Source organism: Macaca mulatta, chromosome 6 (genome assembly GCF_049350105.2).
Source record: "Macaca mulatta isolate MMU2019108-1 chromosome 6, T2T-MMU8v2.0, whole genome shotgun sequence".
NCBI lineage: Eukaryota > Metazoa > Chordata > Mammalia > Primates > Cercopithecidae > Macaca > Macaca mulatta.
In genome coordinates, this window is record NC_133411.1 from 68,146,836 (window position 1) to 68,160,100 (window position 13,265).

A 13,265-nucleotide genomic window follows, 5' to 3' on the forward strand; every position below is an offset into this window, starting at 1 on the left:
TTGTTCCCAATCTTATAGGAAAAGCAGTCTTTCATCTTTAATTATGATGTGAGCTGTTGGGCTTTTATGTAGATGGCTTTTATCAAATATTCCTACAGATGACTCTTTGCTGGGATGGGAGTAGGTGCTGTCCTGTGCACTGTAGGATGTTTAGCAGCAACCCTGGCTTCTACCAACTAGATGGCAGTAGCACCCTTCTTCTAGCTATGACAATGTCTCCAGACGTTGCCTAATGTCCCTATGGTCAAAGTTGCCCCCATTTGAGAACCACTACGCTAAACTGAGGCAGTAAGTCAGGCACAAGCACAGGAGATTACAGCTAACGTCATCAGGCAGCTGCCTGAATGGGGACTTGCATTTTCTGAGCTGCAGACTGACTTGCTTGGTTCACCTATTTCTTTAGATCTCCTTGCCTATTAAAAGGCTGTCTTAGTCCACCTGGGCTGCTATAAACAAAATGCCACAAACACAATGGCTTATAAACAGTAGTAATTTATTTCTCACAATTCTGGAGACTGGGAAGTCCAAGATCAAGGAACTAGCAAATTTGATGTCTAATAAGGGCCAGCTTCCTCATAGATGGCACCTTCTCATGGTGTCGTCACATGGTGGAAGAGTTAACTGAGATCCCTAGGGCCTCTTTTATAAGAGCACCAGTCCTATTCATGAGAATCACCTAAACACTCCCTAGAGCCCTCAACTCCTAGTACAATCACCTTGGAGGTGAGGACTTAAACACATGAATTTTGGAGGGACACAAACATTCAGACCATAGGAGAGGCTCTGACCCATTCTTCTGGGTGCAATGCTCACATAAAATAGGAACATTCAGACTCAGGACCCTGAAGATACTGCAATAGCACCATGGAGAGGAAGTATTCTTGGGCCTCTAGGCTTTCGATAGATGTCAGAGATGGCACAGAATGACAGCAGCCTAGTCTTCATCTCCTTTATTTGTTTTGTTTTTCCTGTACAATTAGAGACAATGTTTTGAGGTACTTTCTTACCCCAAATGCAGCTATTATTCAAAAAAAATGACTGGGTAAGCCTGCTTCTTAAAAGAGCCATGTTTTCACACACATACGCATGCACACACACTTTCTTTCTAATAAATACCATAAGTGCTTTCCAATTGTAATAAAATTTGACAAAGTTGGCATATTTGAATTGTACAATGAGTCAATGTTTTCCAGTCTCCTTCCCTCATGCTATTGCAAAAGACACATGCACGCATTATGTTTATTGCAGCACTTTTCACAACTTGCAAAGATTTGGAACCATCCCAAATGCCCATCAGTATTAGACTGGATAAAGAAAATGTGGCATATATACCATGGAATACTACGCCACCATAAAAAAGAATTTCATGTCCTTTGCAGGGACATGTATGAAACTGGAAACCATCATTCTCAGCAAACTAACACAGCAACAGAAAACCAAACACCACATGTTCTCGGTCATAAGTGGGAGTTGAAAAGTGAGAACATATGGGCACAGGGAGGGGAACATCACACACCAGGGACTGTCGGGAGGTGGGGGGCAAGGGGAGGGATGGCATTAAGAGAAATACCTAATGTAAATGATGGGTTGATGGGTGCAGCAAACCACCATGGCACATGTATACCTATGTAACAAGCCTGCACGTTCTGCGTACGTATCCCAGAACTTAAAGTACAATTTTAAAAAAGGTTTATTTGTATATTGAATGAATTTTGAATATCGGAAAAATGTACGTGCTCCTCTTTTTCAAATATTTTTGGTATTAATAAAATTCAAAATAATTTAAAAGCAACTTCTCTCATCAAGTATTTTCAAAATTCATAGATACTAAACTTTACCCTTCTTGGGTAAGGTTTGCCAAGTTTTGTAACATTAGAACAGGCTTGTAACAAGGAGCCTAGGCAAAAACAGAAATATAAAGTAATGAAAGCTACAAATATGGAGAAATATTAATCACTGGATAATTTTCTAAGATCTACTATGAATAGAACTGCTTAATAACAGAAGGGAGAAAATACTATGAAATTTAAAGTGTTTGAAGAAATAAGCATTTATATGGAAATCAATATATCAAGAAGTATGTTATGGTTACCAAATATACTATAAATCTGGACATCATCTCAATTTCATCACCAAAACCTTTTTAACTCAATCTTCTGATGAAATTTCTTTCATTTCATTTTATTATACATTCTATCCAATTGTATAATAAAAACACAGTTCCAATTACTGAAATACACTTTATAATAAAATTGCTGGTATTATTCTATAATCAAAGGTTAGTAGGTTCACCTCCAAATAAAAAGGCAAAGTGTTTTTATTCATAAATGAGAATTTCTATTCCCAGCCACTTACACAGGAAGTGCCAATAAGATTTCATTGTGGAAATTTTAACACAATATAACTTCTATGCATGCTTAATTTAGCACAGCCAAAGAAGAAACATCTTCAAGATGTTCCAAGTGTGAGGCCCACTCCAATTGTAGATGACTCATGTTTATGGATGTGATTAATAAACTGCCAGTGCAGTCAGCTGTAGAGTAGAATTTTTAGCTAGTTCAAATGTACATTCAAATTAATGTACTTCCAAATTATCAAATTCTTTTTGTACTTTCATTCCAGATAATCCCTCTACTTGAGCAAAAACTATGAATTCATCATCATTTTGCTGTGATTTATATATAGTTTGACAATTCTTTTTTATCTTACTTTAAGTCAACAAGCATCTACCAGAAAAAAATTTTAAAAAATATTACAGGAAAAAATTCCAATTCACTTATCAGGTACAGAAAATTTATTTGCATTAAGCATGTTATTTTTCCTCAGTCTCTCCTGTTTATGACTAACTGCATACCATTCAACTAATATAAAAATGTTTACTAAAAGATCAGAGAAGTTATCCACCTTCACAACCATTTGGAAGAGAAAAAAATCTTTCCACTCTTTCCAAAATGGGTTATAAACACATCCCTAGAGCAATTTCAAACAAATATATTCCTCTGCAATTTGATTCTGAAAAAATTGTATACAAATGAAAATTACACACAGAGAATACTTAAATCATGACTATGGAACAACAATTACTACATCTGGATACACAATTAGGCAACTAATTATTTCAAAAATGCAATCATGCACACAAATAGGTACTCACTAATTTCCCTCCCACTCTAATCCCTTAACTTCCTCCTGTGTTTTTCACATCAATTTTAGCTCTCCTATCACTTTTTTCTCTATTAAGAACAATTTGTTAAATGGTTTGTTATCTTCCACTAATATATGCAATTCAATTATGTTTTCCTGTCAATGTATCCATCAATGAGGATGATTAGCATCCATTATCTGACCCTTCATTTTCTATATGACCTTTGTAAATCAGTGGCATAAAAGAAATTCTTGTTTCTTTGGTTTGTGTCAGCAGTAACAACAAGAGAAACATACCAAATATAAGACATTAGGAATATATCACAGTAAATTCAAACACAGTGCAATTTCTGTTATATTTCAACAGTCACCATGGAACTTTTAAGTCTCTGTTTCACTTATTCTTTTGAGGCATTCTTACCTCAAAAAAAAAAAAGGAAGAAAGAAAACAATTGAAAATTCATACTTCGATATTAACTACAGGATTGTGTCTTCATTCCAAGTAGAGTCAGATTTAAATTAAATCATTTAATTTAAAAATTAAATGATTAGCACATAAGCTCTAAATAAAAGTAAAATTGGGTTTTCTTCAACCTTCTGATAGGAATTTCAGGTTCAAAATAGCTTCTGGCTAACATCATGTAATGTTGCTGTTACCAACTTATCACTAAAGCCATTGAAGACAGCCTTTAAAACCAAAACTAACGGATAATGAATTCCATAATCTATAAGAGAAAGATAGGCTCTAACTTTGAAATCCTAAAGGGAATTTAGTTATTCAATGGCATACCCAGCTTTCATTTCCAATTGACTGGCTTGTAGACATAGAAAACTAAGAACATACCCTTCTTTAGTTTTTTCCTTCAACTTTTAAGTTCAAGGGTACATGTGCAGGATGTGCAGGTTTGTTACGTAGGTAAACATGTGCCATGGTGGTTGCTGCACAGATCATCTCACCACCTAGGTATTAAGCCTACTACATATTACCTATTCTTCCTGATACCATCCCTCCCTACAAACCATTCCACCCCCACAGGTCCCAGTGTGTGGTGTTCCCCCATGTGTCCATGTGTTCTCATCATACAGTCCCCACTTATAAGTAAGAACATGTGGTGTTTGGTTTTCCATTCCTGCGTTAGTTTGCTGAGGATAGTGGCTTCCAACTCCAACCGTGTCGCTGCAAAGGACATGAACTTGACCTTTTTAATGGCTGCATAGTATTCCATGGTGTATATGTACCACATTTTCTTTATCCAGTCTATCATTGGTGGGCATTTAAGTTGATTCCATGTCTTTACTTTTGTAAATAGTGCTGCAGTGAACATACACATGCATGTATCTTTATAATATAATGATTTATATTCCTTTAGGTGTATACCCAGTAATGGGATTGCTGGGTCAAATAGTATTTCTGCCTCGAGGTCTTCAAGGAATTGCCACACTGTCTTCCAAAATGGTTGAACTAATTTACACTCCAACAGTGTAAAAGCATTCCTTTTTCTCTACAACCTTACCAGTATCTGTTGCTTTCTGATTTTTAATCACAGCCGTCCTGACTGGTGTGAGATAGTATCTCATCGTGGTTTTGATTTGCATTTCTCTAATGATGTGATGAGCTGTTTTTCAGACACTTGTTTGCTGCATGAATGTTTTCTTTTGCCAAGTGTCTGTTCATGTCCTTTGCCCACTTTTTAATTGGGTCATTGGTTTATTTCTTGTAAATCTGTTTAAGTTCTTTGTACACTCTGGATATTAGACTTTTGTCAGACGGCCAGATTACAAAAATTTTCTCCTATTCTGTAGGTTGTCTGTTCACTCTGATAGTTTTTTTTTTTTCTTTTTCTGTGCAGGGGCTCTTTAGTTTAATTAGATCCCATATGCCAATTTTTACTGTTGTTGCAATTGTTTTTGGCATTTTCATCATGAAATCTATGCCTGTACCTATATCCTGAATGGTAATGCCTAGATTTTCTTCTAGGGTTTTTATGGTCTTAGGTTTTACATTTAAGTCTTTAATTCAACCTGAGTTAATTTTTGTATATGGTGTAAGGAAGGGGTCAAATTTCAATTTTCTGCATATGACTAGCCCATTCTCCCAGCACCATTTAATTTAGTAGGGAATCCTTTTTCTCATTGCTTGTTTCTGTCAGATTTGTCAAGGATCAGATGTTGTAGGTGTGTGGTATTATTTCTGAGTTCTCTATTCTCTTCCATTGGTCTATGTGTCTGTTCTTTTTTTTTTTTTCTTTCTTTCTTGTTTTTTTGTGAGATGGAGTCTCACTCTGTTGCCCAGGCTGGAGTGCAGTGGCATGATCTCAGCTCTGCAACCTCTGCTTCCTAGGTTCAAGCAATTCTTCTGGCTCAGCCTCCTGAGTAGCAGAGATTACAGGTGCATGCCACCATGCCTGGCTAATTTTTGTATTTTTAGTAGAGACGGGGTTTCACCATGTTGGTCAGGCTGGTCTCAAGCTCCTGACCTCGTGATCTGCCTGCCTTGGCCTCACAAAGTGCTGAGATTACAGGCATGAGCTACTGTGCCTGGCCCTCTGTGTCTGTTCTTATACCAATGCCATGCTGTTTTGGCTACTGTAGCCTTGTAGTATATTTTGAAGTCAGGTAGCATGATGCCTCCAGCTTTGTTCTTTTTGCTTAGGCTTGTCTTGGCAATTTGGGCTCTTTTTTGGTTGCAAACGAATTTTAAAATAGTTTCTTCTAATTCTGTGAAGAACGTCAATGGTAGTTTCGTGGGAATAGCATTGAATATATAAATTACTTTATTCAGTATGACCATTTTCACAATATTGATTCTTCCCATCCATGAGCATGAAATGTTGTTCCATTTGTGTTATCTCTGATTTCTTTGAGCACTGGTTTGTAGTTCTCCTTGAAGAGGTCCTTCACTTACCTTGTTAGCTGTATTCCTATTTTATTATTTCTGTAGTAATTGTGCATGAGAGTTCATTCATGATTTGGCTCTCTGCTTACCTGTTGTTGGTGTATAGGAATACCAGCAATTTTTGCACATTGATTTTGTATCCTGACTGCTGAAGTTGCATATCTGATTAAGAAGCTTTTGGGCTGAAACTATCGGTTTTCTAGATATAGGATCATGTCATCTGCAAACAAAGATAATTGGACTTCCTCTCTTCCTATTTATTTCTGTCTCTTGCCTGATTGTCCTGGCCAGAACATCCAATACTATGTTGAATAGGAGTGGTGACAGAGCGCATCCTTGTTTTGTGCCCATTCAGTATGATATTGGCTGTGGGTTTGTCATATATGGCTCTTATCATTTTGAGGTATGTTCATTCAATATCTAGTTTATTGAGAGTCTTTAACATGAATGGATGTTGAACTTTATCAAAGGCCTTTTCTGCATCTATTGAGATAATCATGTGGTTTTGTCTTTAGTTTTTTATATGATAAATAACATTTATTAATTTGCATATGTTGATACAACCTTGCATCCCAGAGATGAAGCCAACTTGATCATAGTTGATAAGCTTTTTGATGTGCTGCTGGATTTGTTTTGTCAGTATTTTATTGAGGACTTTTGCATCAATGTTCATCAAGAATATTGGCCTGAAGTTTTCTTTTTTTGTTATATATCTGCCAGGTTTTGGTATCAGGATGATGCCGGCCTCATAGAATGAGTTAGGGAGGAGTCCTTCCTATTCAATTTTTTGGAATAGTTTCAGCAGAAATAGTACTAGCTCTTCTTTGTACCTCTGGTAGAATTCAGCTGTGAATCCTTCTAGTCCTGGGCTTTTTTTGGTCAGTAGGTTACTTACTACTGTCTCAATTTCAGAACTTGTTATTGATCTGTTCAGGGATTCAATTTCTTCCTGGTTCAGTCTTGGGAAGATGTATGTGTCCAGGAATTTACCCATTTCTTCTAGGTTTTCTAATATATGTACATAGAGGTGTTTAAAGTATTCTCTGACGGTTATTTGAATTTCTGTGGAGTCAGTGGTGATATCCTCCTTATCATTCCTAATTGTGTTTATTTGATCCTTCTCTCTTTTATTCTTTTTTAGTCTTGCTAGCAGTCTATTTATTATTTTTTTTCAAAACAACAGCTCCTGGATTTGTTGACATTTTGAAGGATTTTTTGTGTCTCTATCTCCTTCAATTCAACACTGATCTTGGTTATTCTTGTCTTCTGCTAGCTTAGGATTTTGTTTGCTCTTGATTCTCTAGTTCCTTTAGTTGTGATGTTAGATTGTTAATTTGAAATGTTTCCAGCTTTTTGATGTGGGAATTTAGTGCTATAAATTTCTACTTATTATTATTATTTTTTTTTTAAATGGGTCTCACTCTGTCACCCAGGCTGGAGTGCAGTGGCGCAATCTTGCTCACTCCAACCTCCGCCTCCCAGGTTCAAGAGATTGTCCTGCCTCAGGCTCCCAAGAGGCTGGGACTACAGATGCATGCCACACACCCAGCTGCTTTTTGTATTTTTAGTAGAGACAGGGTTTAACTATGTTGGCCAGGCTGGCCTCGAACTCCTGACCTCAAATGATCCCCTCCCTTTGGCCTCCCAAAGTGCTGGGATTACATGCATGAACCACTGTGCCCAGCCTAAATTTCCTTCTTAACACCACTTTAGCTACAGCCCAGAGATTCTGGTATGTTGTCTCTGTATTCTCATTAGTTTCAAAGAACTTCTTGATTTCTACCTTAATTTCATTATTTACCCAAGAGTCATTCAAGAGCAGGTTGTTCAATTGCCATGTAATTATGTGGTTATGTTTGGATTTCTTAATCTTGAGTTCTAATTTGATTGTGGTGTGATCTGACAGACTGTTATGATTTCAGTTCTTTTGCATTTGCTGAGGCATGTTTTACTTCTGGTTGTGATTAATTTTAGAGTCAGTGCTGTATGGCAATGAAAGAATGTATATTCTGTTGTTTTTAGTGGAGAATTTTTAGTGGAGATACTATAGATATGTATCAGGTCTGCTTGATCCAGAGCTGAGTTCAGGTTCTGAATATCTTTGTTAATTTTCTGTCTCAATGATCTGTCTAATATTGTCAGTGAGGTGTTAAAGTTTTCTACTATTATTGTGTGGGAGTCTGTCTCTTTGTAGATCTCTAAGAACTTGCTTTATGAATCTGGGTGCTCCTGCATGGGGTACATATATATTTGGGATAGTTATCTCTTCTTGTTGATTCGAACCCTTTACTGTTATGTAAAAAAATATGGAACGCTTCAGGAACTTGCATGTAATCCTGGTGTGGGGCCATGCTAATGTTGTTTGTATTGTTCCAATTTTAGTATATGTGCTGCCAAAGCAAGCACTCCTTCTTTTCTTTACTGGATAAAAGGGACCCAGAGTTCTTGGTTTGGGGAATTTTACTTAGAGGCAAATGCTCTTTCTCCCACCATTCCAGCATTTTTAAGAAAAAAAGTGACCAGAAAGTAGGGGAGAGAGGCCCGTAATGCCACATGTTCCAAAAGGCTTAGTCTGCAGAAATAGAGCCTTTGGTTGATGAAATGGGGAGAAAAGGTGAACAGAGCACAGAGAAGCAATCCTGATAGGTTGGGAATTAGAGATGCCATGTATAACTTCTTATGGTATCAAAGAATCAGGCTGCAGGAGCTGAAAGATCAAAAGCTAACTGAGAGGAGATACTTTAAATAAAAATTACCAGAAAATGGTCATTGAAATGGCAACTAAACCCAACAATGTTCATTTATTTATTTATTTATTTTTTTTTTTTTTTTTTTTTTTTTTTTTTTTTTGGAGACGGAGTCTCGCTCTGTCGCCCAGGCTGGAGTGCAGTGGCCGGATCTCAGCTCACTGCAAGCTCCGCCTCCCGGGTTTACGCCATTCTCCTGCCTCAGCTGGGACTACAGGCGCCCGCCACCTCGCCCGGCTAGTTTTTTGTATTTTTTTTAGTAGAGACGAGGTTTCACCGTGTTAACCAGGATGGTCTCGATCTTCTGACCTCGTGATCCGCCCGTCTCGGCCTCCCAAAGTGCTGGGATTACAGGCTTGAGCCACCGCGCCCGGCCAACAATGTTCATTTAACTGTAAACTGGATGTTGAAGTTTTCACCACCATTGTAATAGAAAAAGAGCTGGACCAAAAAAACCTCAATTTGGGTATCTTTGTGGCTTTACTTAAAATTGTGTAAAATATATATATATTATAAAACACATATATTATATATTTAATATATATATTTATTATATATTATATATTTAATATATATTTATTATATATTATATATTTAATATATATAATATTTATTATATATTATAAAACATATATATTTGATTCTCTAGTTATTTTAGTTGGGAGAGATATAGATATAGATACACACACACAAAAAAAAAATAACACAGAACAGGGGAAAGAGAACAGTGCTCTAAAAATTCAGAACAAACCTCTGAAAAATATTTACTGCAGAATTCAAAAGAAAAACTTAGAAGACTACTTGGTATCCTTAATAAAGAACCAAGAGATTGGCCTCTATGAAAAGAAAACAGGATGAAATGAAGAGGATTCCAGGCAGGTTAAACAAGGCAGTGGACAATGGGTAAAATGAAAAGGGAGAGAGAATTTTTTTTAAAGGATGATTACATAGAAACTAAAAGCAAAGTAGAATAATTAATTGATACTGAAGACAGTGGGTTGAAGCACTATTTAACAGTTCTATAAGCCTTCACAGGGAGACAGGAAAAGAAAAGTATGACAGAGAAGAAGAAAGAATTGAAAAAGAAAGACTAGGGAGCTAACATATAGCTCATCAGCATTCCCAGAGGAGAGTCCAGAGAAATAAAACAGAAACAATAACCAAATACACATCCCAAGAAAACTTTCCTAACCTCAGGAAAATGGGTGACATGGCTCCAGGAAAAAAATACATCAGTAAAAGACCTAAACCTTAACATATCTGGCACTTTTTAAACTACTAAGTAAACAGAAAAAAAAAAAAAAGAAATCCTGCAAGATTCCAGGAAGAAATAAAACTTCTTACTTAAAAAAAAAATAAAAATATGCTGGCTTCAAATAAAATATAGATTCTAAGGAAATGTTGCAGCCCATAAGACATTATATACTACAATGTGTGTGCATCAATATATATAATGTGTGTATATACACGCACACACACATAGTTAAAACTGTAAGAAGAAACTAATAGAAATACAGTACTAAAGTCTAACAAAAGTCTCTTGAAGAGAAAAAGTAGCTGGAAAATTAAAAGGACCATAAAGCATATGAGTAAATTCAATTAATGAAGTTCATCTAACAGTTACATTTAAAAGTTTGGATTCTTCAAACAAAGAAACTACTTTTGTAAAAAGTTGATCAAAAATTATTCATATATTAGACAGAGGCAGATGAAAGCTATAAAACATAGAAATTATATAAACCATAAGTATGTATAAGTATGTGAAAGACATATACATAACCCAGGGAATTAATATCAGAAGATAACCTTTAAAAATAAAAACGCAAAGGCAAACCTTAAAATAAAACATTTCTAAATGGCACAGGCTAAAGAACAAATCCAAATTGCAATTGCAAACAATTTTAAAGTTAAGAACAATTGAAAAATCTATATAAAAATCTAATGATGTGTGGTAAAGGATGGACTCAAAAGGAAGAAAAGCCCATGGCATTCAGGGTTCTCATCATTTTAAAAATTGAATAAAATAAAATAACAAAATATTCAACTCAATAAACTGGAGAAGTTCAATAAAGGTCAACAAAATAACCTGAAGAAAAGTCACAGGAACGAATCAATAAAAATCAAAACAGAATGACATATTCATTTAATAACCTAGAAAAAGATCAGAACTCCAAGGAAGGTTGGGAAAAATGAGTTAATAAAAATAAAAGCAGAAAAGGGGCAATTAAATAAGTAGAACTCTGCAAGAGTAAGACAAGAAAATTTCGACAAAGTAGATGTGACCAAATATAGAAACAAGATTAAAAATATGCAAAAGAATAGCATGTACAATACTATTCTGATTAATATGATAGACTAATGCAGTGGCAATAATGTAAGAAAATATGAAGTGATGAAACTGATCCAAAAAGAAATCAAAAACAGAACATAGTAAAACAAATATACAGCAGAAACAAAAGAAAAAGGCTTTTAGAAAAATCGACCTAAACCAAAAAAGCAAAACAAAAATGGTATAAGAAGTAAGTTATTTCAGAATTACACTATATTCCACAACGTAGATAAACAACGGAAGCCTACTGAATTCATTATATTAGGTTGTTGCAAAAGTATTTGTGGTTTTTGCCATTAAAAGTAATGTAATAGCTAATAGCTATTACAAACTTAACACCATACCTGACAACGATTATTTTTTAAAAGATACACCTATCTCACTTTTTAAAAATGCAAACATAACTAATTAAATATATAAATAAAACTAAGGAATATATTAAAAGAAAAAATTCACAACAAAATAAGAGTTGTAAATACTTTAAACAATGACACAAAAACAGAAGTATTATTTTCCATGGTAATTCTTTTTCTCAAAAGATCAAAAGAGAAAGATACAATAGGAGTTATGTCATTCTAGATTTTAAAGTGTATTAGAAACCTATAACAAGGAAAATATTATAACACTATCTCTAGACAAGAAAGACAAATGATTAAAAGAGGTTTGACACCCAAATATGTCTAGTATAAGATTTTAGTATAAGTAAATGTGACATTTCAACTCACTGGAGAAGCTATAGACTAATCAAGAAAAGCTATTAAGAAAATTGACTTGTACATGCCAGCAAGTTCTCAGGTCACAAGAAGAAAGGCAAAGCTCCAGAGGTTAGCCTTTAAATTCAGCCAGACAAACCATCTGAAAGTGAAATGGCCCATGGAACATGCCAATGGGACTGTGAAAGTACATCAACTCTGTCTGCATTTACTAGTCAGCCCTTTTCTTTCTTCTCCAACCTTTATTTATCACTGTCCCTAAATCACGCTAGATTAGCAAAGAAAATATTAGGTTGGTGCAAAAGTAATTGCGGTTTTTGCTATGAAAAGTAATGGCAAATAATAACAATGTTCCCACAGATTATGCCCCTCAAAATTAACCAAAATAGTAAAGCACGAAGGGTGAAAGCCTATAGTTTGCGACCAGCCTGGTCAACATGGTGAAACTCCGTCTCTACTAAAACTACAAAAATTAGCTGGGCATGGTGGTGAACACCTGTAATCCAAGCTACTCAGGAGGCTGAGGCAGGAGAATCACTTGAACCCAGGAGGCTGAGGTTGCAGTGAGCCGAGATAGTACTCCAGCCTGGGCGACAAGAGCAAAACTCCATCAAAAAAAACAAAAAAACAAAAAAAAAAAACAAAAAAAGTCGTTTTGCTCACAGGCCATTACTTATTTCCATGACAATTTAAAAATAGAGATGTTTCTATTCTATTTATATAGAAGAGCAGGAGTATATAGTCTCATAAAATGCCATTGAGAAAAGAGAAAATACAAATTCTGTCTCAACATATGGGAAATATTTTCATACCCTAAAGCCTAGTAATTTTCAAATTCTATCATGCTTGACTTTTCAGCTAACCTTCTCTTTTTCAATGTGTTCTACAGTATAACCTTTTGCAAAACTGCATTTAAATTAATTTTATTTTGAAAAATTTCCAACATCCCTTGTTGAATTCTGAGGTACCAAATAGCCAGGATTGGAGGTTTCTAAACTAGTCTGACCCACCACCTTCTGGGTCTGTTTCTTATGTTGCTGTAGACATTTAAGGATTGTCCAACTTTAAAAACCAATAATAACAAATCTTTGGTAATTGGTGGCAAAACTAATGCTATTATAAGATTATCAGTCCATCAGTAAAAAGAAGAGCCAGAAACCCCACAAAGACTTGTGTTTCTAAATGTTGCTACATAAGGCAAAATTTGATCAAAGTGCACTTTAGGATGCTCTCCAAAGAATGTTACACCCTAACACAGCATGGTTTATAATTACGGTATTATGGGAACAGCCAAAGAAAATTGAATCTGTAGTTTTCACAACCAGTTTTCTTCTGGGTTCCAGGATAATTCAGATGGCAAAACAAATGCCCCAAGACTGAGCTGAGGGATTCAAATTTGAAAACCCTCCCTGGCTCCCAATCTTTTTTCTGGATAA

The 13,265-nt window shown here is 35.4% G+C and overlaps 1 protein-coding gene and 1 non-coding gene across 4 annotated transcripts in view; both read right to left on the reverse strand.

Annotated features, from left to right (window-relative positions):
• Window positions 1–13,265, reverse strand: part of PDE4D (phosphodiesterase 4D) — a 1,577,486-nt gene that overhangs the window by 1,337,415 nt on the left and 226,806 nt on the right. The window lies entirely within an intron of this gene.
• On the reverse strand, window positions 8,341–8,446 carry LOC114679099 (U6 spliceosomal RNA). Its single transcript, XR_003730783.1, has one exon. It is a non-coding gene; the product is annotated as a U6 spliceosomal RNA (small nuclear RNA).